Source organism: Centrocercus urophasianus, unplaced genomic scaffold (genome assembly GCF_019232065.1).
Source record: "Centrocercus urophasianus isolate 14NV4802_14NV808 unplaced genomic scaffold, USGS_Curo_1.0 seq_1, whole genome shotgun sequence".
Taxonomy (NCBI): Eukaryota; Metazoa; Chordata; class Aves; order Galliformes; family Phasianidae; genus Centrocercus; species Centrocercus urophasianus.
In genome coordinates this window covers 2,056,407-2,082,416 of record NW_024884141.1, presented here as the reverse complement: position 1 = coordinate 2,082,416, position 26,010 = coordinate 2,056,407, and the positions used below count along the sequence as shown (strand labels likewise).

The 26,010-nt window shown below is 40.2% G+C and overlaps 1 protein-coding gene across 2 annotated transcripts in view; it reads right to left on the bottom strand.

The window, feature by feature from the left end:
* The window catches only part of TMEM135 (transmembrane protein 135), a 166,416-nt gene that overhangs the window by 18,655 nt on the left and 121,751 nt on the right, over nucleotides 1–26,010 (bottom strand). The gene's annotated exons all lie outside the window — the stretch shown is intronic.

Genomic DNA, 26,010 nt, shown 5'->3' with positions numbered 1-26,010 from the left:
AACACCAAGAGTGGCGAAACCCTTAAAGGACAGTGTCAGAACCACTGGGGTAGCAATGGGCAATTTCATGTGACAAAGAAGAAAAGTTTTCAAGATGAGTTTCACAAAACGTAAGTAGCTTATCAACATCATCACTTCAAGAACACACTACTGTAAGAGAAGACCATTTGGATAATGCAAGATCTTCATAAACAAGAGTGAATGAACACAACCCTCCTCTTTCTGCACACAGATACCACACAGTCCCTGGGAAGTCCATGCTTGCCTACAGGAGCACATGATACAGGCTCCCAGGAGGCAGCACACACAGCCAATGCCTGCTGCTGGGAGCTGGATGGGAGAGCAGCAGAAAGGACAGAATGAAGTGCTGGCTAGTTTCCAGCTCAGCATTATGGATGGTACTGGCCATTCAATAGGATCCATCTCCCTGGTTGTACTATGCAGGTGGGTATCATTCCAATTATTAAATGGTGTGCCTCTCCCTTGCCTTCCCTCTTCTGAAACTCTCAACAGAAGGCAGATGTCATAGAAAGCTTTGAAACACTTCTGCACAACGCCAGAAAGCTCATCCTGAACAGCTTCTCTTTTAAAATTCCTGCATCTAAAACACTGATGATGTCTATAGGATCTACAGGGGTTCAAGGTAATCTTAAACAACATTGTCCACTCTATCTTTACTTAATACAGCACAGGCACAAAGAAGACATTTTATGATTCTTCTCTTATGGAACTTGGAAGCAAGAAATTCTCGTAACACTCTAACATAAAGATGGATCAACATGCCTGAGGACTGACGGACTGAAACAAAGGAATCACAGAATCACAGGATCGTTGAGTTGGAAGGGAGCCCAAAAGCACAGGGTTTGGGTATACTCACTCTGCCCACAGAACCACTGTGCAATATCATGAGTTTGCTTTTAAACCTACTGACAGCTGTAAGTTAAGGTCCTGTTGAGTTATTATGGGTGTTGGACATACTACGCTTGCCAGCTAAAGAACAAGACCTTAATTTCTATTTTCAAGTAAATTAGAACCATACACAAAATGAAATGTAAACATGCATAAATGTTTCTAGAGTCATACTGAAACAGAAAAGTAATCACACTGAAAACACGGGGATGCTTTTGCCTTAATCACTACAGTGCAATTACATTCCAGCTGCTGAGGCTGAGCCTCCATTCCTGGATCGGCCACCAGATGTCCCTCCCAGCTGCCGCTAGCCCCAGCCCTGCCGCCTGCATGGAAAGTGCCCAGCAAACCCCTCCTTGCCTTTAGTGAAAATCACAAGACATCTGAATTACTGAAAGGGAAAGCCACATTCTAACTCGCTCTTCATACCCCAAAAACCATGAAAAAGGATTTCTTACAGCCATTCTCACTACATGTTGAGTAAATCCTATGCAGTAAATATCTGCTGTATTGAGGTGTGGTTAGTTATTCTTTTTGTTGTTCTCTTATTAGTAGTTCTGTATAGTTATTTCTCCACTGTTAGCAAAGATAACCACCAGATTAGGCTGTGACAGGGCCTCATCGACCTCTGAGTAAAGAATTTCTTCCTAACTTCTAACCTGAATTTCCCCTCTTTAATTTAAAGCCGTTCCCCTTATCCTATTGCTATCTGCCTGTCTAATAAGTCACTCTTCCTCTCTCCTGTTTATAAGCTCTTTTCAGGTACTAGAAGGCCACTGCTCTAGAGTCTGCCATTCCCTTACTTATTCCCAAAGTAATTTACACACAAAACTGGCAGCAACACAAGAAAGCTCCACGCAGTCTCTTAACACACTCCTTGGGTGGAGGTAAAAAAGCACCCAGAGACAGCATGGAGATGTCCCAAATCCACTGAACTGGACTCAATTGCAGCTGCAAGCACTATTAATGTACAATGGCAGTGGCACATGGTACTTCTCATGAACACCTGGCTGCTAATAACTGAACTAAGACTAATGATTTGCTTCATACAGGCCACTGCTAATTGGTAATAATAACTTTTACTCAATGCTTCATTGCTCAAGGGGTGAAAAAGTCCCTACTCTGCTGCTGACCTCTGTGAGCCATTCAAGCTGCAAATGAGCACAGTTAAAAACATTTCATGTACCCAGCATTTCAGATTCCCCTGAGATGGGAAGAAATCTCAGTAACATTTTGGGTTTTTTTAATGGTATTTTTCATTCTGGGAGATTTGCGAGAGCCAAAGAATCATACACTGGTTTGGGCTGGAGGCGATCTTCAAGCCCATCCAGTTCCAACCCCTGCCATGGGCTGGGTGCCACCAGCTCAGGCTGCCCAGGACCCATCTAAGCTGGCCTTGAGCACCTCCAGGGATGGGGCACCACAGCTTCTGAGCAGCAGTGCCAGGGCCTCACCGCCCTCTGCATAAAGAATTTCCTCCTAACATCTAACCTAAACCTCCCCTCCTTTCATTTTAATTTAGCCATCTCAAGCTGCAGGAAGGAAGCACCGTTTTTTGCCCTGTAAGCACTCTTCTAAAGGCACGCAATCTGCTTGCAGCCAACCAGCAGAGAATTTTCCCATCAGAAGGGAATTTGCCCCTGGTCCGAAGCCAGCAGAGCCCATGGCTGCCAGCTGTCGCTGTCCGGCTCCATGCACCCCATAACAGAGTAGGATCGTTCGCTGCTCACAGCCCAGCTTTGGCTGGAGCCAGAGCAGCAGAGGAACTGAGGAGATGCAGCAATAAATCTGGGTTCTCCACATTCCCCCGCTGGGACAATTTCAAGACAAAAGCAAATGGGGTCGATTTCAATCATGTTTAATTATAACGTAAATTTAACTTATGGCCACACACAGGTTTCTTTTTTCATAAAGAAAACAGCAAAAGTGGAAGAGAGCCAGGGTGTGATAGTCTCTGTGTTTTCAATGAGACATGAACTAACCGTAATTATTTATGTTTGGGTACGTAAAGAGGTGCTGTACATGGGATCACACCACTCTCCCTCTGTCATGTGGGAAGAAGTTCCCACACTGAGCTGAAGGCTGAGTGCCAGCAATTATGTTTTGGGGTTTTTTTTATCAGGGCGCCTTGTCCTAAGCCTTCTAATGATTTTCTGTGTGACCAATTGATGTACTCAGCACAAGAAACCTTCTGAGGAAACAAGTCCCCGTTCACCCACAGAACTCATAAGGAGAAAGCTCACAGCAACACCACATGCCATGTTTAACGACATTCCCATATTGCTTATGTTATCCTTCAGGGTAAGAGTAAATTAGAAACTCCTATACAGAGAGCTCATTATGGCCATGTGGGAAGGAAGCCCTGCGAGCGCAGGACATGTGTTTGTACATTACTGCAGCACATCCTGCCTGCTGGGACCAGCCAGGGGACCACATTTCCACATTAAGGTGTCTCATTGCACAGAGAAGGAGGGTCATCATGAAGAAATGGGACTGTGTCTGATCACACCGTCTGCATCCCCTGCTATTAAACCCCTTGCTATTAGGAATTAAGTGCTACCCACCCTCCTTTGTGAGCTGCAATGAGCTCTGCAGGATAATCCATTCTCTGTTTTAACATACTTAGAGAGATTACTACATCTTCCTACTTTTGTTTCTCGTTCTTTACTTCTCATCTTCTCCCCAGTGTTAACAGTCAGCAGCAGTAACTCATTTTTCTGAGTTATCACAGAATCACAGGGTTGGAAAAGACATTCAAGACCATCCAGTCCAACCATCCACCCATCACCAATAGCACTCACTACACCACATCCCTCAACACAAAGCCCAAACATTCCTTGAACACCTCCAGGGTCAGTGACTCCACCACCTCCCTGGGCAGCCCATTCCACTGCCTGACCACTCTTTCAGACAAGCAGTATTTCCTAACGTCCAGCCTAAATCTCCCCTGGCACAGCCTGAAGCCATTCCCTCTAGTTCTGTCACCAGCTACACGAGAGAAGAGGCCGACCCCCAGCTCACTGCAACCTCCCTTCAGGTAGTTATAGAGAACAGTGAGGTCTCCCCTGAGCCTCCTCTTCTCCAGGCTGAACATTCCCAGCTCCTTCAGCTGCTCCTCATAAGCCCTGTGCTCCAGACCCCTCATCAGTTTTGTTGCCCTTCTTTGAACACGTTCCAGGGCCTCAATGTCTTTCTTGCAGTGAGGGGCCCAACACTGGACACAGAACTCAAGGTGCGGCCTCACCAGAGCTGAGTGTCTTCTGCATCCAATTCTTTTTCATCTTCCATCTCCTCCTTTGCTCCACTGTTTTAGAATCATATGATATCCTGAGTTGGAAGGGACCTCAGTGATCATCAAGTCCTCTAACTCATGGCTCTACACAGGACTACCAAAAAATCAAATCATATGTCTTTTCCTCCAAGTCAAATCCTTTTTTTTTGTACTTTGTTTTCTTCCCAGTTGTCCTCTATTATTCTCAAAAAGCTCCCTTTTCTTAAAAAAAGAAATAAAAAAAAGGCAGTACTTCTTTCATATCTTCTCAGGGTCTTATGCTTTCCACTTTGCTAATCACATGTGTTGTGACTACTGGACCGAAGGTACAGATTGTCACTGAAAAATAGGATTTTAAAGCAAGTTGAGACTCAAGGACACACATAATTATTCTGAATTGCAGAAACAGAAGAGTTAGTTCAAGCTCAGTTGAACTAAATTTGTTTCAAACTTGTTTTAAGACTAATCAGTAAATGTAAATTTTCCAAAAAGCTTTGGCATCCAATAATAACTCCTAACCAATACGATCACAGACATAACTGCTTATAAGCAAGACAATTTTAAAATGAAATATTTAGCACTCAAGCTAACAAAAGATCTCCTGTAGTCAATTCTGATGGGAAGAGGAAACTAAAATCAAATGTCTTTCTAAAATATATACTACTAATATTTTTCTTCATGGAAGAATACACATTCTCAAGTGGAAAAAAGATTTCTAAAAGTTATGATTGCAGGTGTAACTATTTTGACTTGTCATTACCTGGCTGCAGTGAAGAGAATAATATTCTCCTCAGGGACCAGAGAAGAACATGATTATTGTTCATTGTGACATGGCATTTTATGCAAACAGGCATTTTGGTCCTCATTTAGATAAATCTGTAAGAAGCCAGCTTCTAAAAATCTCGGAATATTTGGTTATACATGGCTCTTTTGAGATCAAAGCTACTCATGGCTTTCACATCAGCTTAAAAATGAATACTTTGCTTATTTGTTTTCCTATCAGAAATAAAATAAATCTAATATAAAACTGCAATATCCAAGTAGGAATAGAGAGACATTTAGATGTGATTTCCTTGGATCCATGGCACTACTTGCAGCTGAGCAGCACCTAAACACTAAGGAGCTTCCTTGACAGATCTACTACTACACGTGGTACTGGAGATCAAACTCAAAGAATGGTTTGAGTTGGATGAGACCTTTAAGCTCATCTAGTTCCAATATGCATGTCTGCCTCACAGATGGTAAGGTTGCTTCGATTATTCAATGAATTTTTCTTTTTTTTTTTTTCTTTTTTTTTTTTTTTATAATTATGACCATTTCAATTAATTCAGAATCACAAAATCATTAAGGTTGGAAAGTCCCATAAGACCATCTAGTGTAACCATTCATCTACAACTGTGACCACTCTAAACCATGTCCCTCAGTGCCACATCTCCGTGGCTCTTGAATAACTCCAGGGACAGTGACTCCGCCACCTCCCCAGGCAGCTTGTGCCAGTGCCTCAGCACTCTTTCTTAGCAGAAGTTTCTCCTAATATCCAACCTGAACCTGCCCTGGTGCAGCTAGAGGCCATACCCTCTCATGCTATCACTATCTCGCTAAGAGGCTGACCCCCACCTCACCACAACATACGCCCTTTCAGGGATCTGTAGAGAGTGATAAGGTCTCCCCTGAACCTCCTCTTCTCCAGACTGAAAAATCCCAGTTCCCTCAGCTGTTTCCCATAAGGCTGGTGCTCAAGACCCCTCACAGTTTCACTGCCCTTGTCTGGACAGACTCCATGGCCTCGATGTCTTTCTTGTAGTGAGGGGCCCAAAACAGCATAGTACTCAAGGTAAAGACATTAAAACTTGCTTACCACTTTATTCCCAAAAGAAAAATATACTTCAAACAATGTTCAGGTCCCTTGTATGGATGTGCATGCATTTTTGCATATCCAGACAGGCTGCATCTTTCCTCTTAGAGAATCCCAGCAATCACCGTATCAAGGTACCTGGAAATGCTGGGAGCAAAAACATTCACCACTGTCAACATTTCCCTTTAGTACCCAATCTAAGCTCCTCCTCCCTTCCATGCACAATCTCCATATCCAATCTTTTCCCAGGACCATGATCAGTTTCTCTTCCTATTGTCTTGGAGGCTCCCTGACTGTCCAAGCACCCTGAGCACAGCACCTCTGCAAAGGCACCCTAAGGCTGCTTCAGAAAATAATTTAAAAAAAAAGGAATGGAAACTGATGAAAACCCTTCTCTTCCCCTCCTCCTCCCAAGGATGCAGGCAAAGAGAACCGCAATCATCTCCACCATTGAACAGGATCACGTGACACAGCTTGTGATTCGTGTGTAGGAAACTCACAAAGGCAACTTTAAAAGAAAAAAAAATGATTTACAACTGGATTTTCTCTTCAAATTTCCCCCTTTGTGGATTGAACATTTCTAATTTTTTCTGTATTCCCTCACAGGTCATTAAACAAGGGGTCATTAAAACAACAATCCCCCAACCCCCCAGTAAAGTCCTCCTGTAGCTTTCAGAAGATATGTTAGAAACAGATTACAACCAGGTAGAAGCTGGAAAAGCTGTGGCAGAAAAGTTTTAAAAATCATATTCCAAACCACTGAACGTGCCGTGCTGCTGGGATATAAATGCAAAGAGAATTCTCATTGCTTGCATTTTGAAATCAAATTGAGAGTTTAAACTTGTGCACTTAAATAAAATGCAAAATGAGTGTATCCATGATATTTTCAGTATTAGATGATCTTTTGAAAAAGTGACTTCTGCATGCAGTGAGTGTAAAAGTATATTTAAAAATATATGAATGAAAAAAAGAGAGAGCAGTGACAGCTCTAAGGAGAAGGGCAAAGGCAGCACAGCAAACCATGTAGCTTTTACTAGATCTGGACAGAATGCATCTTTTGTAATAGTTGGGAAGAAAGGAGATGGCAATCAGTATAGGCAACAGTGAGCTCCTATCCTATTAAGCTTCTGCGTAAATTCAGATAATTACTTTTTATTTAGAAAACATCTGTAATCTGGTAAGAGTTTGGTGCAGTTGAAAAGAAAGCTGCTTATACTAAAGTACAATACAGGATCCTGAGCTGTAAACCAAAGCTGTTATCAATCAGCGCTTCATGTTAATCGAGCTCCGTGTGTTAATGCCAAACGCAAAATCTGATTTCTGGTGCTGTTAATTACCCTGCTACTTACAAGGCTCTCATCTCTTCGGAGAGATGAATGCCCCTGAAATGTGCAGCCAGATGACTCAGGCAGCGATGCTCCCTGCCCCAAATCTTGCCTGAAAGGCCCCAGATGGGGAAACCTGTACCTTGACACACACCCCTGCCTACATCCACCTCTGAGGCTGTGCTGGTGCTGTGTGATTCCTGTTAGAGCTGTTAGGACATCAGTACCAAACAATTTTAAATTCAAACTGAGTTTGGCTTGGTTTAAATCATAGTGGCACATGCAGTAATTCTGTTATGCTGTGCCCTTTGCTAAATTTATCTACTGCCAAATTCCTCACTGGCTTTCTCTACTGGCTCTCTGCAAGGAGGGGAAAAAACAGACACAAACAAAAGCAACAGCTAAGCTTCTTGGAGCTGTGTTCTCAAATAACCATCCTGCTATTTACAGGTGATTCAAAATTCCAGTTGGCTACACCTCTCCCACAAAGATTAACTGGCAAACTCAAGCATTCAAGAGAAATGGATGCATCATTTGCTTTTCCCAAATGATTCTGTAATTGGATTGTGAGGGCAGTGTTTGGCTGTTTGCTTTGAGGAAAATGTGATTACGAGGAGAATGTCCATTTAGACTTTTATATCATATTAGCCATATCTCTGACATTTAATAAAATAGGAGTATTTAATCAGAATAAACCTTTAACAAAATCAAAAGCTATAAAAGGGTTTTAAAGAAGTTAGCAATCATTTTGAGTATGTCAAGGCCATTGACAAATTAGGTTGATGATATGTTCCTTTTAGATCAGTGAGTTGTTATGTGTAACACATTGTCTTGAAGTGAGATTTTGACTGTTACTAAAAAATATAACTGTAGAAATCATGAAGACTGTTCTAATTACGTTTGCACTAAGACAGCATCCATTTCATCAAATCATAGAATCATTAAGGTTGGAAAGACTCATAAGATCATCTAGTCCAACCACCAACCCATACCTACTACCACCCTTGACCACGTCTCTCAGTGCCACATCTCCACAGTTCTTGAACACGTCCACGGACAGTGAATCCACCACTTCCTTGGGCACCTTGTTTCAATACCTCAACACTCTTTCTGAAAATAATTTTGAATAATGAATAATTGAATCCAACCTGAATTTCCCTTCACACTACTTAAGGCCATTACCTCTCATCCTGTAACTAGTTAATTGGGAAAAGAGCCCTACCCTCAACTTGGCACAACCAAGCTAAAGGACCACATTGCAAAATTTCTTGAGACTTGAACTTGTATTTCGTATTATATAATATTTCCTTGTGGTGACTGAGCTATGAATTTTGCTGGAGTAAACTCCGGAGTCTACAGATCTCTGACTTGTGCTGTGTAGACACATCTCTAAGGTTCCTAACCATCAACTCCTGAGAACATATTACATTCTCAAAACTGTCTGAAGAACCACAGGATGAACAAAGTATTTGTGCACAGTTTGGAAAACATTGCTTTGAGAACCACATTTCAGCGCTTCGACAGAAACTCATTCCTTAGTAGCTGGCTTATAATGTAGAAACACAAAGGGCTAAACTTTACTCTAACACAGTTTTATTTTAAATTACAGCAGTGCTGTTCAGAGAGACTGTATTTTTGTTTTGCACATCCAGGTGCAGTATTGGAAATAGAAAGTTACACCACCAACAAAAGTTTAAGAAACTGCTCCTAAATCTTGTCATTTATGGGTGGGGTATTATCTCTGCAATGGACTTTCTGTTTCTTTCATAATCACAAGAATGTGGCCTCTGAACAATAAGAAACACTGTAAAGCTTCCACTGTAAAGTTTTAATGGCAGAACAGAAAATGAACTCAACACCACAAATGTGTGCAATCACCAGGAAAAAAAAAAAAAAAAAAAAAAAAAAAAATTGTAAAGAAAAGATTTCTTAAAATTATGTAGCATGAAACACTTTCTGTGCTTCAGTAATTTAACTTAGCGAATGATGATGGCAGTTATGAAAAAAACTTTCCAAAAATTATTGCTAGGAAGTTGACTGCTGCTATCATTGTTTATGACTCCAATAAAATCGACCACAATTTACTCTGCAAATATCTAGGTGGTGGTAGGCTGCTGTGCAGAGCCAGTACCCACATGCTGCCGGTCCCATCGTGCTCAGACTGCCAACACGGCTGGGCTGGGTCATGGTGTCCCAGTTCCTGGGTTGGCTGAGTTTCAGAAAACTATCAGCTTTCTTCATCTCATTTTCTCTCAGTGTTACTTCCAGTCTCTCCCAGGTGCAAAGCGTGAACACAAGGATTGAATGCAAGCAAGGAAATCAGAAACTGTAAGTGTAACGTGTACATTTCAGAAATAGTGCAGCCAGCAGGAGCAGAGAGGTGATCATCCCCCTGTACTCAGATCTGACGAGGCCACGCATAGAGTACTGCATTTAGTTTTGGACCCCTAAACAAATAGAAGGAGCTGGAAGCTACTGTGCTAACAGAAAAATGAGATATAGTTGCCATCACCATAAGCTGGTGGCATGATTCCCATGACTGGAGTATGGCTATTGACAGCTACAAGCTGTTCAGAAGGGACAGGTGAGGAAGGAGGGGAGAGTATTGCTATCTGCATCAGGAAAGGAATGGAATGTGAAGAGCTGTCCCTAAAGAATAGTCATGAGCAAGCCAAAAGCCTATGGGTGACAGAGATTGAGGCAACAAAGGGAGCCTTGTGATCAGTTCTACAGGCCATCCTGATCAAGTGGAGCCTATCAGTGAGGCCTTCTACCTCCAGCTACAGGAGACGTGATCACAAATTCTCATCCTACTGGGGGACTTCAACCACCCCAACATCTGCTGGAAAAGGAGCATGGTGAGCTGTGGGCAATCCAGGAAGGTCCTGGAATGCATTGAGGACAAACTCCAGAGTCAAGTAATAGATGGCCCCAATAGGGGAGATGCAGTACTGGTCCTGTTGTCCATGAATGCAAATTAAATGACTGGTGACATCAAGATTGGAGGCTGTCTGGGCTGTAGTGACCATGCTATGGCTGAGTTCAGTAAATTTAGGTTAGATATAAGGAAAAAATCTTTTACAGCGAGGGTGGTGAGGCACTGGAACAGATTGCTTAGAGACATGGTTGATGCCCCATCCCTGGAGACTTTCAAGGAGAGGCTGAATCAGGCCCTGGGCAACCTGATTGAGCTGTAGTGTCCCTGTTCATTGCAGGGGAGTTGGACGAGATGCCCTTAAAGGACCCTTCCAACTCTAAGGATTCTACAGTGCTAGAATTCTATTCTTGTGCTTTTCTGTCTGCCTGCTTGTTTCGGGGAGGGGGATGAAGTTTTTTTGTTTTTGTTTTTTGTTTTTTTTTGTTTTTTAATTTTGACACCATGCACAAAATTGTTGTTGCATTTCATCAATACAGAGACCTCTGGGTGCTGGCTAACTCCTGTGCACTCACTCACTGGAGTAAAAAAAAAACAAAACAAACAAAAAAACCCCCAGTAAAATAAAACAGCATAGATATTAATAGTATCAGTGAAAGAAGCATCAGCCTCTCTCTCCAAACTGGCTTTTCAACTGAAACGTATTGAGGAGAGCAGTGGTTACACTGAGCCCTGGAACCGGCCAGTACAACATGCCCCTGCTGAGCCACAAACACATAGCAAGTCACCTGAAATGAACTCGTGTCTCCACCAGAGATCTATCTCACACAGAATTAACATGACTAGAAAATCACAGAAAGTTGGTCTTTTATAAGAAATAAGGCCAAACCCTCCAAGCTCTTGCTATTTTGAGAAGATTGTATTCAGTCTTACATTCAAGATAAGCACGGATAACCAGCAACATAAGGAGCATTCTTGTGATGAGTTCACATCTTTTGCTGACTGTAACCATGTGGCATTATCTTAATTTTCCTTGCAGCCAGTAATCTCATTTTAGAGGACAATTATAGAATGATTATGAACCACCAGTGTGACAGCAGCTAACACAGCTTCATATGCTTTAGACAAGATATTTATAGCAAAAGACAAAAAAGCTAAACACTAAATAGCATACATGCAGAAAAATACAAATTGGATAAAACTGCAGTTCAGCTGCAGAGGAGGGTGTTGCCTGTAAGAAATCAACACAACTAGACTCAAGGTGCTTTATAAGCATCTGAAAGACAATCATTAAGGTATGTGTAACAATCAACATAAAACTAGCAAAAAATTTCATAAAACTTATTTAACACTGGGTAACAATTTGTCACTGGAGGAGAAAGGCAGTATGTGTTGCGGTACTGACTTGAGTCATGATTTGGACCCTGCAGCACAGTCTAATGGAAAGGATCCATGCTGAATACAAAACCAGTTAGACAAGTGGAGTGAGAGAGCAGTTATCAGCAGCTTCTGACCAACTGGAAGGATGTACTAAGTGGTGCTCCATAAGCACCTCTCCTGGATGTCTGCAAGTCAATCATTTCAGCAATGAGAGAAAAGACAGAGCAGAAAATATGCCTTCCACATCTGTAGCTAATACCAAGCAGAAAAGGACTATAAACAGAAAAGAGAGGTTTGGAAAAAATAGGATTCTAGGCATCAATGGCATATGTAGGTGGAAACCACAAATAGAGATAAGAAGCAACAAGGAACAATCGGTGTTTCTTTGGAAAGAGCTCTTGGGACTTTGAGAAGTCAAAAATCAAAAGCTGCACTGGGATGTACACAACAATGAATTAATTCTTCTGCTTTATCATCTGGAACACTTCCGTGGTCTTACGCACCACATTTCAAGAAATGGGTGGATTAGTTTCAGGGAATGCAGAACAGAGCAATGGAATTGTATGTAAGGAATGGTTGAAATAGCTGACATTTAGAAAAGGAGACAAGAAGGTTTGAGGCAAGGAAAGAAGTGGGCAGGATGTGATATGTCTTTGCTATTTGTGTTTGCTGCTCTCTTTAGTGATTGTGGTGGATAGGAGAAAAAGTAATACATTAAGTTTGCATCATGGCATTCAGATTAGAGAGTCAAAAAAGACAAAAATGGTTAAGAGTAGAATAGATTGTCCAGGGATGTCACAGGCTCTCCATTATTGCAGTTTCTAATGAGTAACTTAGTCAGACACTTGATAGGAATGCACTGAGTGATGCTTCCTTGTAGTATAAGTGAAAATAGATGATCTTTCATGATTTCTTTAAGCCCTGTTATTCTATTTTAAGAGACAGAAAAGTTAAGATAATATTTAACTTATATGTTCTTAAACATACAACGCTTAAAACAACTCCAGAACCTAAGGTGGTTGTTAAGGGGGGAAAGTAATGCAAAGATCCTCCATAACTGTACTCTCCAAAAGGCCTGTATGTATTCAGCAGCATAATAATAGAGAAACACTGAAAGAGGATGCAGAAGGGACTCTCAATTTGAAGGCACTGCTCTACTGAGGTCACCCTCAGGTCACCCTGAGGTTCATACAGCTGGAAAAAAAAAGCCTTGAAGAAATACTGCATGAGAGCAAGAAAAAAGATTGAACAGTGGGTACGTCTTAACTTTGAGTTTTCTTCTTCCTTGTTAAAATTTTCTTTCCCTTCTAATGCTGAAGTCGCAAATGCAATGCTTTATCCATCTACCATGAAATTTGAGTCATACTAACTTGAAATTTAGACAGCACAAAGAGCACAATGACAGTAAGCTCAGCATACCTTGCTGTCCCTGAAAATTGGAAGGCAAATAAAATAGTGTGGCAAACAGCCCTTCTTATGACTGCAAACTCAGTAACTTTGGGTGAAACAGAAAGTGTTGCTTTATGTTTGTTACCCAAGAGCAAAGGTCAATTTGGGATATGAACTTCCAGCATGAGAACACAAAGTACCCCATAGTGTTACCTGCTGCTTCTCTGTTATAGACCAACAGAAGACATTCAACCAGGTAAATAAATCCCTCTGGCTACAGCACACACCTGGAGAAGTGACACACTTGTACTGGTTGTGAAACCCAACAGAGGAGAGCACATAGCCCGGCCATGAAGCATTTCTGCCACCATGTGTGAACTTGATAAAGCATACAGCCAATCAGAATAAGTGTTCTACTTGTTTGTGCCAGGCACCTCTTCCAAAGTCAACATTTCATAAGAACTATTGTCACCTGTGACCAACAGCTCAAGGATTCTGAGAACGAAGACGGCTGTGTGCACACCCAGCCAGGTTAAGCAGGAGACCCACTCTTGCCTTTTGGTGCCAGTTTTCTTGTATGGAATGCTTCCGGAGACATTTTATGCCCTTGTTTTGCTCTGAGATGAGCTCTCTTTATGAGACATGATTAATGAACAAATATCATGAATTCCCAGTGCTACTTGTATTTAATTCCATTTGAGGCAACAAAACATAGCAAACTAAGGAAAGAGTGTAGTATACAAAAATACACTTCGGCACACTGGATCTGCTACTGATACACATTTTAGCAGCAGATAAGGAAAACCAGTGCACAAATGTTTTGCACCAGCCACTACTGTAAAAAAAAAAGTTCAGCTTTCAGTAATATCCAAAGCCTTTGGATCGTTTTCTTCAGAGGATTACATTTCTCCTCCTCTCTTTCCAGAACACGGCTTTTTACAAACTGCACCTGATACTGACTTACAATCTGCTCTGGATGCTGCATAGCCATGAAAGGAGATTAGACTAGGCTGCCTAATTTTTAATTTGCAGTAATTAGCTGGAGATGAATGCAAGTTCCAGTGACATGTTCTTGGCCTCTTTTTTACAACTTTAATACACTAATCAATGTTATGTAAACAGTTTTACAAACTTCATATAGCAGATGGTGATTCTTGGACCTACACCATTTCAAGTGTTCCTAATAAAGTTATGAAGTGCAATTCATGCCGAAGCCAACTGTGGAATGAACTGCTATGGTTTCAGAATGTCCCTTGTAATCCAGCAAGGAACTACAGCAACAGCCATGCATTACTACAACCACAAATCAACAAAATTACTCTAAAAGGGGAAAAAGGTCTTTCTGAATCTGTGAACCAGGCAGCACATCCGAGCTGCGTGGTCATTAAGCCTACCAATTACTTACTCAGTGCAGTTTTACTCATTATTTTCCACAGGCTACTGGCATACTACATTGTCACAGAACAGTGATATGCTTCACACACAATACACTAATTGTTGGGGGTCAGAAATACGAGTACTGGTAAAAGTGGAAGAAATTAAAGGTTTAAAAATGAGGTAGAGGCATAAATATGCAGATTCATGGTAAGTTTAAAATATATAGTCATGGAGAAAAGTTTTAAATAACTAAAAATAAATTGTTCTCCAACAGGCTTATGAAACCAATCGTTCATGTGAAAAGAGACAACTTAAACTCTAATCAACGAAGGGCTGACGTTTTCCAAAAGAAATGTGAAGAAGCCATGTTGTGAAATTATGTGTTTCAGTCTGAGAATACTGAGAATAAGGAAAGGATTCATAGCAAGGATTAGGATGCTACAAATCATATGGAACATATGAATAGGAGTCTGTTTCTGTGTATCAATAGGGGTTTAATTTCTGAATGAGAAGCTTAAGCTAGGGCACATTCTTTTGTAAATCATCCCACGGGTTTCCTAGAGTACACAGACTCAGTAACATCCTCAGTTCTAACTTTACTCAATAGATTCTTATAAATCTGGTATCAGCATTTCATTTAATGCTTAAAGCAGTAAAAGATCGGAATTGATTTTGAAGGAGGATAATGAAAGCAGAAATAATGATAGGTAGAAAATAAAAGTCTCATTCTACAAAGGCAAGTTTATCAGGAGCTGATTATAACTTCTCAAGTTAGCTAGTCCGGTTGCTATCCGAAACCAAGATTTCCCAGGGAAAAAAAAAAATCCCAAACAGCTGGAACCCATCCTAGAGATACAAAATAAATCACTTGCGAGTAAATTCCACACTCAAAAGCCCTAATCAGTACTCTGTACAAGCAACAAAACAAACAAAACCCAGGAAGAACATTACAACCCCAGTAACTGGTGTATACTAATTGCAGAGCATCAGGACAGCTTCAATGGGAAAGCTGAGACTGAATGGGATTGCCTGATAAATCCACTGCACTCAAACACTCCACACAGTATTCTTGACCCTGTGGGTCACAACCTTTTGCTCCCAGTCACTCATGCAAAAGGGGATAAAGAGGTTTGCCCCATTCTATTAAATCCTTGTAATTATTTGTTACAGTTTTAAGTCATCTAGCATTATACACACAGTAATGCATGCTCCTTTCAAATGAAAACACAATAGATAAAATGAACATAATGCAAAAACCTTTAAGCTACCCCAAAACTTTTTAAGTTTAATTACTTTTACGAGTATATTTAGCTAGTAAGAATTCTGTGGAGTAGACAACTTAGGTAAAACAGCCTTGAAAAATGCTTAAACCAAAGAAAAGGAATGATTTCACAATGGAAGGATATTGGAAATGTAGCTAAAGCTTAAGCCTACAACAAAGAGGGGAGCAACACATACTGACCACGACTGAGATGAAGAACAGAGTGCCATCAGAGAGCAGCACAGCCATTTAGGCAGCCAACTTCCTCGACTTTCAGAACACAAACAATTTGCTATCAAATCCAATATTTCTTTTATGGTGTAATTTGACTGAAATCAGCCAAAAGAACTGTACAAAAAGGATTACTTCGCCTTATGAATCACTTTTCATCAACATACTTTAAAATACAGCTGGGAAACTTTTGCATTAGTGGAAAAACAATTTTACATTGTTGATTTATCTCTGACGAAGTAAAGGATGGTGTCTGGGGAATTGGGGTATTTTCTATTCTCTATTCACTTACTTGTTAAGTATTTAAAGTATAACGATTTCTTTTATAAATATATTTTAAATAAAAATACAAATACATTCTAAATTAAAAATCCGCGCATTTGTACCTTGCAAAACACCATCATGCAGTAATCAGAGATGAACGTATTTCATGATGTGCTTACAACAAATGGAATGGTGGAATGCCGCCAAGTGACTTTTGGGGTAAAAAGTTCCATCTTTAGTCCAGAATATCAGAGTTCTGGACTTTATTAGTTCTATTTGTAGTGCATATATATCCTACAACTAATGGTGAGATCCAAACTCCTCAGAGACATGTCCTCTTCCAGGGCCATATCTTGCAGCCCAGGCTGAAGTATCTATTCTGACAGTTTGAAAGGATAAAATAACCAACAGCTGTGTTATGCATGCCAAAGTCAACCAGAGTATTCTCATTAATGCCTTCCTCATTTTGAGATGCATGCTCCATCCATATGGGCAGGAACAAAATGTGTACAAGAACATTTAGCATACAGGGAACAGAGGTGGGTTTATTACACAAGTAATCTGCACAGTGCATAGCCTCAATGCCTTCTGCACTGTTTCATAAAAAGTTCTCACTGTTCGTTTGGTTTTGTTAGTTTTTTTTTACCCCTATATTTATGATGTGGATACGATAGCAATCATTATAGTAGATCTTCTCTGGAAGGTTAGAGGGAAGGTTCAGGTTGGATATTAGGAAGAACTTCTCAAGAAGAATGGTGTGGCACTGGCACAAGGCTGCCCAGGGAGGTGGGGGAGTCACCATCCCTGAAGGTGTTGAAGGAACATGGGGATGTGGCACTGAGGGACATGGTTAGTGGCATGGTGGTGACGGGCTGATGGTTGGACTAGGTGATCTTAGAGGTCTTTTCCAACCTTAATGATTCTAAGACTCTAACACAATCAATCAGAATGTTGTGCATTCCTATTCTCAGTGCAAATATTCCAGAGTTAAGTGTCTTCTCCACAGTCAGGAGTAATACTGAATGTACAGAGCATTCACGAACTCTCTATAAAAGCTCAAAGCAGCACACGACTTAAAGCTTTAGAATATTTGTGTGCTCAAACAACAGGAACTCCCCAGAGTCTTTATTTTGATTCAGTCAGAAAACGTCAGACCATCTTTTGTCTCGCAAATGAGTGCCATGGAGCTGCAGAGATTGAAAATGGAGGAATGACATCTTTAACTTCTCCTTTCAGGTTAATAAAGCTCTCCTGGAGGATGTAGACTGTTTTACTAGACACTGATGTTGCCCAGCCCTTTTACGATGTTTGTACATAAAGTTTTCATGGTCCTGTTGATATGGAATTGGCATAGTTACAAACAGTAACTTAACTTTAAAACTGATATTGAAATTATGTTTCAAATTAATAACTAGCAATATCCATCAGCTTTGTGCTCTGAAAGTTCACAATTACATTACAAAGGATGCCAAAAGTTCTGATACTAGGTATTTCCATACAGAATATCATTATTTATTCATTCAGTGATTAAATTCTGGAACATTTTCCGGGATCAAGAAATGATACCTCCCACCACTAAACACATCTGCAGACTATTTTTCTTATATTTAAATAAAACAGAATGATGGTCTTTTATAGAAGATCATCTCACTATCACAGAAGACAGAAAACAGGACAGCCCTGCTATCTCTCCTCTGGATTTATACAGGGGAGACTGCATGCAGCTTCTGCAAACTGCTTCTTTTATAGCCCCTGACTAGGGGCAGGGATTAAGAGGTAAAGATGACCCCAGATTAATACTTAAACCAGCAATCAAATCCTTGTAGACTCATCTCTGAGTAGATGGCACAGCAAACTCATCCATCTGTACAGATCCCGGTGTGTTCCTGAGCTCTGTGCAGGACCAGGTTCATCTTGCAGCCACTGTGCCTTGGTCACAGAATCATAGAATATCCTGAGAGGAAGGGACCCACAGGGATCACTGAGTCCAACTCCAGGCTCCACGTAGGACCATCCAAATTCAGACCCAATGTCTGAGAGCACTGTCCAACGCTCCCTGAGCTCCGGCAGCTCACTTAGGAATTCACTTGATGAATACACCTGAGGTTGTGCACTTACCTCCCCTGACAGAAACCATGGCTGTTAGAAGGATAACATGAATATAGACACACTTAAGAAAAACAAACTCTCCTCACCTTATCTTTTTCACATCTTGTCATCTGCTCTTGTGGAAAGTTTCTATTAACATATGTTCACAATATGATTTTCAGAAGTTGCATATTAAATTCAATATATTATATTTTGAGATGCGGACTCTCATAAATCATGGTTTTCTAACTCCTTTTCTTGCTCAAACTGCCTCATTCCTACTTTAAAGCAAGCAAGGCAGTTCATCCAGCCTGTCTGTCTCTTAAAATTTCATTAAATTAACAGCTTAAAGTGTTCTTTTTTAATTATAATTGTTTAAATCAAAGCAGATCCACCACAACGTGTCTCTCCTTTTGTGCAACACTGAAGGAAGCACTGCAAAACAACTGCACAGAGAGATACAGGCTCTACTGCAGGCTCTAATTTCCACCATTTCCTTGACCATTACCCTGCTTTGATGGCTTGAGCTGTACTTCACGAGAAGAAAACACAACACTGTGGTATGTCCCTGCAAAACCCTAACTGTGCACCTAAATGTAAACTGTTTACATTATAAATTACTTTTTACTCCTCATCCTTCTCAATTCCCAGCATTATTTTAAAAATTACAGCGTGACACTGGCTTGCACACAAATGTCTGTATGCGTACATTCACGTATGTATTTCTAGACACAATGATTCACTTTACTGGCAAAAATTTCCTTATTCCTACCAGATGGGTCCCAGTGAAATTGTAAAACTATGACAGAAAGGAAAATTTGCTGTTTGTTGCTGTTCCTTGTTTTTATTGTTGGAAAATGCTTTTGTTGCAGGTCAGAGGAGCTGAGCAAGCATGTTAGCTGCCACAGCATCAACTACAGTCCTGAAATGAAAGCAAACTTTCAAGAACATTTTCCATTTGCAGATAAGTGCAGAATAAAATAGAAATCTATGTGAAACAACGAAGTGTTAAGATTTGGGATATTCATATTTTGCTCCTGTTTAAATATGTTTTCAAATATGAGAGAAACTCACCTTTGATTTTCTATTCTTTTGTAAAAAGAAGCTTTTTAAATTGAGAACATTTTGAGTTCAATGTGTTCATCACATAGGCCGTACCAAAAAAGTGTGGAGCTTTTTGAACTTGGCCAAACTTTTTCAGAGATCACAATCTTCCCTGGTATAAATGTATATTTATGTACATTGGTTTGTCATGTCCTACAGTATCCGTCTTCATTAACAGCATTTGCTTTTTGGCATGCCCAGGCTGTTGCAACACAGAGATACAGAATCATAGAATAATTTGAGTTGGAAGGGACCCTCAAAGGTCACCTAGTCCAAGTCCCTTGCAATGAAGATGGACATCTACTGCTTGATCGTGATTGGAAAGAGGCTGCATTGCAGGATCGTGCCCTTTGTTTATCTTGCGATGCTCTCCAAGCGTAGCTGTATCACGAATAAGTACATCCGATTCTCAACAAGGGACACTACATTTCTAAGACATGAATCTTGTGACTTTATTATGGGTTATTATTATTGACAGTTGGACCAGCTGATTTTTGTGATCTCTTCCAATCTTTATGATTCAGTGATTCTACAACAGAAACTCATCGGGCTCACCCATCAAGAAGTCTTTTGCTAAGGAAAATGGAAGAAGAAAGGGAGAAGAGAAGGTAGACCTTACTTTCTAAATGGGTGGTATGCAGCCAGATGCAGGCAAATGGTTCGAGGCTGTGTTGAATCTATTTAGATTTCAGAGATGTAAAGCACGGCTTCAGATTTGGGTGTTCTGGGTAATGTCCAGGAATACATGAATTGGCTCATCTTCAAAATAATATTTTAATGATTTATTTTCCTAAACTAATCTGTAAATTGTATCTACTTTTGCAATGCAATCACAGGATAGTGTCTGCCAATATTGTTCCTCTACATATATTGCTAGGTGCATTCTATATCCATATGTCTCTTCAATACAAAACAGTGGGATCCCTTTATTAAAACAATGACTGCAAGTAGAAGTGTCGAAAAAATTGGCAGGTGTTGGTTTTATAGAACTTTATATAATTTTGTAATGGTTTTATTAATGTCCTAATAAATAGAAGGCACTACTCAAACTGTAGAATCAGCTGTGTGTGAGGCATCAGTCACATTTTTTAGCCAGAGCTCTGCTGATGGCAGGAGAAATCTGACAGAAAACAGCTATAAAACTGAGAACTGCCACAAACTACTGAAGAAATCAATGCAGCAAACTTTACAGATTTACATCTGTTCAAATTTTTCTGTGACAAAATCAGATTTTCAATGAAATGAACATCTTCACAGTGCTTCAAGGATCTCCACAGAACCTCTGTCTTAATCAACACTTCATGAATTCTTAACTGTAGCATAAAATTAACATACATCTGCATCTAATCTTCGTATGTCATATAACACATTTGATTACATCTCTCATAAATACATTAATTTGAATTTTTATTTTATATTCCTATCTGATTTCTAGACAGGAACTATCTGCTGAGAAGTACTACTTTATTTTCCTTTATAATTGTGTGATATGAATAAGAAATGTCAGAATATGCTAAATACAGAATTTAATTTACTCAGAACCACATTCTATAGCATGTCAGCTTTCACTCTGTAGCAAACATCCATAGTAATCAATGCTGCCCAAAGTACACTGACATATGGCATATTACATAAACACTGTAATAGGTATCTTCTTAAAAAAAAAACAAAAACAACAGAGTTACAAAGGGGTGGAGGAAGAATTAATCTAAAAGCCAATTTCTTCTCCAAGTCTGACATCAAAAGATATATTATTTGTGCTCATCTTTCTACCACCAATTGTTCATTAATGTACTATTTCACAAGAAAGTTTTCAAACAGCTTTGAAACCCAAGCAAGATCAATCCAAATTAACCAGAATGTCACTTGCTAATGTGACAGATCCCTAACAATATCCATCCAGCTAGAGCTCTGTTAGATATCCAGCAGAATATCCAGTCACTGCCAGAGCCCAGAGCAGCACAAACATGTGCTGTTGTAAGTGGGACTCCAGGCAAGCCCACAAGATGGCTCCTTTCCCAGCTGGATACCATGACCTCAACTCACATCAGCATCATCCACTCATGTTGTCAATGTTGAAGAATTTCTCAGCCCTACAGCAGCCAGGGTGACCCAGAAGGTGCTCAGCAGGAGCGCTTCCACTTGGTTTTCTCTGTGCTTATTCAACCTGCAACAGCCAGGTTTTCAAGTATGTTATCATGTTTGCTCTTAATTGCTTTCAAGAGGGAAGGGGAAATTCTTCCCCCTCCTATTATAGGATTCTCAACTCATAAACCCATGAACCTCTGTGACTTTTTCCCTGTCACTTTTTAATAGGTGCTTCATCATTGGAAGATCCCTCACACAGTTTTTCAAGAAGGGCATTCATACATATCCTAAATTCATATTTAGTCTTGTTTAAATACTCTGAGGCCTCACTGCCACCATGATGGGCAGACTTGGCTACACATCCTGAAACTGTTCCAATTTCTTGGATTACAGATACATGGGATTTGCTCTGCGCCACGTGATTCAGTGCTCCCTGAAAGTGCAGATCTGAGGTTATACCTAAACATAACTTGTCTTCCTCAAAAGAAAGGGGCAACTAGTTGCTAATTAGCAGAACTGAAATCCATATGGACAAAAATGATGTAAGTACTGTTTACAGCTGACACGTATGTCTTTACATAGACTCTGCAATCCACACATCTCCCAGCTTACATCAGACTTCTGTTCTTCCAGGTCTTTAGGTCTTTTCACAAAGAACAGACTCTTAGTTTGGACAGGATGGACAGAGAAGATCTGAGGTGCAGACTTGGCTCTCATGGGCATTCCTGGCTACATGATTGAATTTTGCAAGCAGGGACCAAATGTCAGCAAGCAGGTTTATTCCAGAACTCCATCACTCCACTGTCGATTTTTCTGGAAGCATCTTCCAGTGCTGAGACTTTTTAGGTCAGTGAAAGAATGAGGCCTCCTGTGGGTCAGAAGATGGAGGTGGGGGAAGCGTCATCACCCGTGACTTGTACTCAGCTGCCAGGTCTCCAGCTGGGCTAAGCATTGCGTGACAGACTTGAAATCCTGATCAAGTCCTTGATTTATGCTTTGGCATGCTATACCAGCAGTTCGCAGCAGGACTGGATGAATCATTGATCTGTTCCAGTACAATAATTTCTACGCATGTTCATAACCTCAGAAGAATCTATATAATATTTGAACACACATCTAGTTAGCACAGCATCCAGCTGGATAATTTTCATCCTTTAAACACTGAATTTTATTTCAGTTGTGCAGTTACATTTGGAATATGTGCTTTTGTTTGCGTATTTAAAACAAAATTAATTTGGAAAAATAAAATAAAGTGTCAGAAAAGTTTGATGTGAAGTGTTAAACACAATAAATACAGCCAGAGAAGCAGTCAGCACTTGAGTGTTTTTTCTGAATTTCACTTCAACCAATCTCAATTAGGTCAGACACAGTCACAAAGAGAACTCAGATACAAAAGGAGATAACCACAAGTGCCTACACCTTGAGAGCTTGAACAGCTGCCTATGGTTATGCAGGCAGGAGCTCACTGACATCATCTTTTAAGACAAGGAGGTACAAAAAGCCTTGTAAAGAGCTAAAGGATTTCTTATTCTTCTGCATAGCAGAAAGGCCTTATTCCGTGTCCTATATGACTGTTTCATGGGCTCAGGACTCACTGAGCATCTCCTTAATGAGTTTTGCAGAGAGGTTGCTGAAGCTGTAACTCATAAAGCGCTTCATGGGTTCTCAACCTTGCACCTGCATTGCTATGGATTTGCTTTGAGCTGTTGACTTCCACAACATTAGAATCCGAAGCCTGCAGTCCTGCCTGGGCTCTCCAGATGCAAAAGTCAAAAGAAATAAAGTTTGTCCAATTGAAAGGTAAAGATTTATAAACAAGTTGCTATCTCTGGAGGCAGCTGCAGAGGAATTAAACAGTGAAGTGCACCATAATATAGTTCCACTGTCCACAAGGTGTTCCTTTTACTTGGCAGGCTCCTGTTTTAAGTTCTTCCCATGAGAATCAGCCATCTCTTTTAGACAAGCCCCACCATTAGGCTTTATTTTTCCTCAAATGAAATTCTAGTTCCAAATCAATCCCTGCAGATGAATTTCACATCCACCACCTTAGCATTATCTGAGCAACAGAACCACAGAATCATAGAATTGTTTGAGTTGTGAGGGAACTGTAAATGTCATCCAGTCAAACTCAATTTGGGCCATTTGAAGAAAAGAGTAGACAATTATCTGGTTCTAATAAACATTTTATGGGATATAATTGCATCTTTTTTCTGTATTTATCTACTACTTAAGATATACACATTATATTATCATGTAAATGAACCAATGCATATTCTGTACTACTGAGTCCTTCTCAAACGAGGGCTCACAGCCGTGTTCACTATAACTATCTGCTCTAAGTTAGCATTCTTTGATAGCATCAAAGAATGGTTTGGATTGGAAGGGATCCCAAGAATCATCAAGCTCCAACACCTCTGCCACAGGCAGGGCCACCAACCTCCACATTTAATACTAGACCAGTCTGCCTTGAACACCTCCAGGAATGGAGCATCCACAGCTTCTCTCTGGGCAGCCTGTTCCAGAATGAGTAACATAATCATTATACCAGAATTGAAACGGTCTAAAATACTAAAAAATCTTGTAGGACTACAACATGTGATATTAAAAGTAAAGAGGAACTGAAAATTAATTCTTAAAAACCCAGATGAATCTTATATTGGCAATGTCTCTTAAAATACCAACAATGCAGTGTATTAAACTTCCTTTTCTTTCAGCCCTCTTCATATTTATGCTGCAGTCATTCTCTGTGTGAAATAAAACAGTTGTCAAATGCTGTTTAGAAATGACATTTGACTGCACATTGTAAAATAACAGCACACGACAACTCTCAGATTAATGGAAAATCACCAACATACAGATAAACTCCATCTTCTACCTGCTCAGATAAGACGCAATAGAAGATATCTGCACTGGATTAGATCTGACACGAGACAAGAGCACCTTAAGCCCTGGAGAAGTATGCCATGCAGAGGAGCTCAGGCATCCTGTTCCTGTAACGAATGCCAAGTATGTCAGGTAATCTTTTCCAGCTAAGTGGAAAAGATAAGCATTATCAAGCAGATGGCTACCAAAGCAATCGCTGTGCACATAGCTCACTGCACGGTGGTCACACAAGAGGAATGTCTACATATCACGTTGAGGCTTACCATCAGTCTACCGTTAACTAGTATGACAAGGAGAATTTGTACAAGGAAAGAATTCTCTCACTGCATACAGCTCAAAGCACTTGACTTGAGTCAATTTTATCTCTATGTTATCAAGTTAGATAAAATAATTCTGAGATGCTGAAGGAGGAGTTTTGCTTGTTTTCTGAATTGCGTGCTTTTGCAAGTAAAGTAAAACGTCAAAAAACACTTCACTGTAGGTGACCATCTCAGTTGTGAATGGGAAACCTCCAGCATTCCTCTAATGGGAAAGTCAGCATCACTTGGTCATAACAGAGATTTTAACTTCTCTGGTTTGTGGATAAGGTATTTGATTTTAGATACACCAGACACCAGAGATCGACTTTGGGATGATGTAATCAGTTGCTGATTTAAGCCTTTACATCCTTTCAAAAAAGCTGCTTTTCAATGCGTGCACGTGCATGCAAATGTGCTACCTTCAGTGCTCAGGGCCAGAGGTTCAGCGTGTTTTTATTAAATCCTGCTAAGCAATTTAATTGTGAGTGTGCTATAAGAAAAGGGAAATGCACTGGATTTTGCACTATAGGATTTTAAAGTGAATTTTTATATTTTTAAATAAACATTAGCAGTCTATTAATTGAACGTATCTTAAATCAGGATGTGCTGGGAGGTGTATAGTATAGTAAAAACCCACAGACTGCTTTGGCATGTCACAGTATCTACATCTGTCCAACCCCAATGCTTCCCAAAGGCAACTGATACATATATAGACAGCAAAAACACTGTAACAGTCACATACACAAATTGAGCATACAACATGTATGTAATGTAAACAAATGTGTCAGATACTCTCCAAGAAATGTATGGATATTATACTGGCTAAGGAAGAAACCCAGCACTATATATCCATTGTTAAAACAAACTCAAGCATTTAGCAAAACACATTAAATACTTTTGATAACAGCCTAGAATCATAGAATCATTAAGGTTGGAAAACACTGCTAAGATCATCCAGTCCAACCAGAGAAAAGTTTATGTATTTAGGGTATGTTGTTAGTGTTTGTAGGTTGTATTCTTTCCAACTACTAATTGAACTCTGCTGACCAAACTACAACTGATGCTGCTTTGCCATCAAATCACAGCACTAAAGGTAAAACTCTTACACTCCTCCCACAATGTCACTTCAGCCACAAAAAATGCTTCAGAAGTTCAGCTTTCAATATAAGTCTTACCATTTGCACCCATGGGAAAAGACGTCAGCAAGAAACTGGCACTAACCTCTGAGTTTGTGACAGCAGAGTATTGGTTAAATTCAAATTCCACTGAGTCAGCTTTTGTAGGGGAAAAGACAGGAAGACCTTAAGCTACTTGGTATCTCCAGTGTACCAGTGATGAGGGTTCAGGATTGACAGCACTTCAAACAACTTTCTACAATAGCTGTTAAGGAAAGATCAGGGCTGCAATCTTT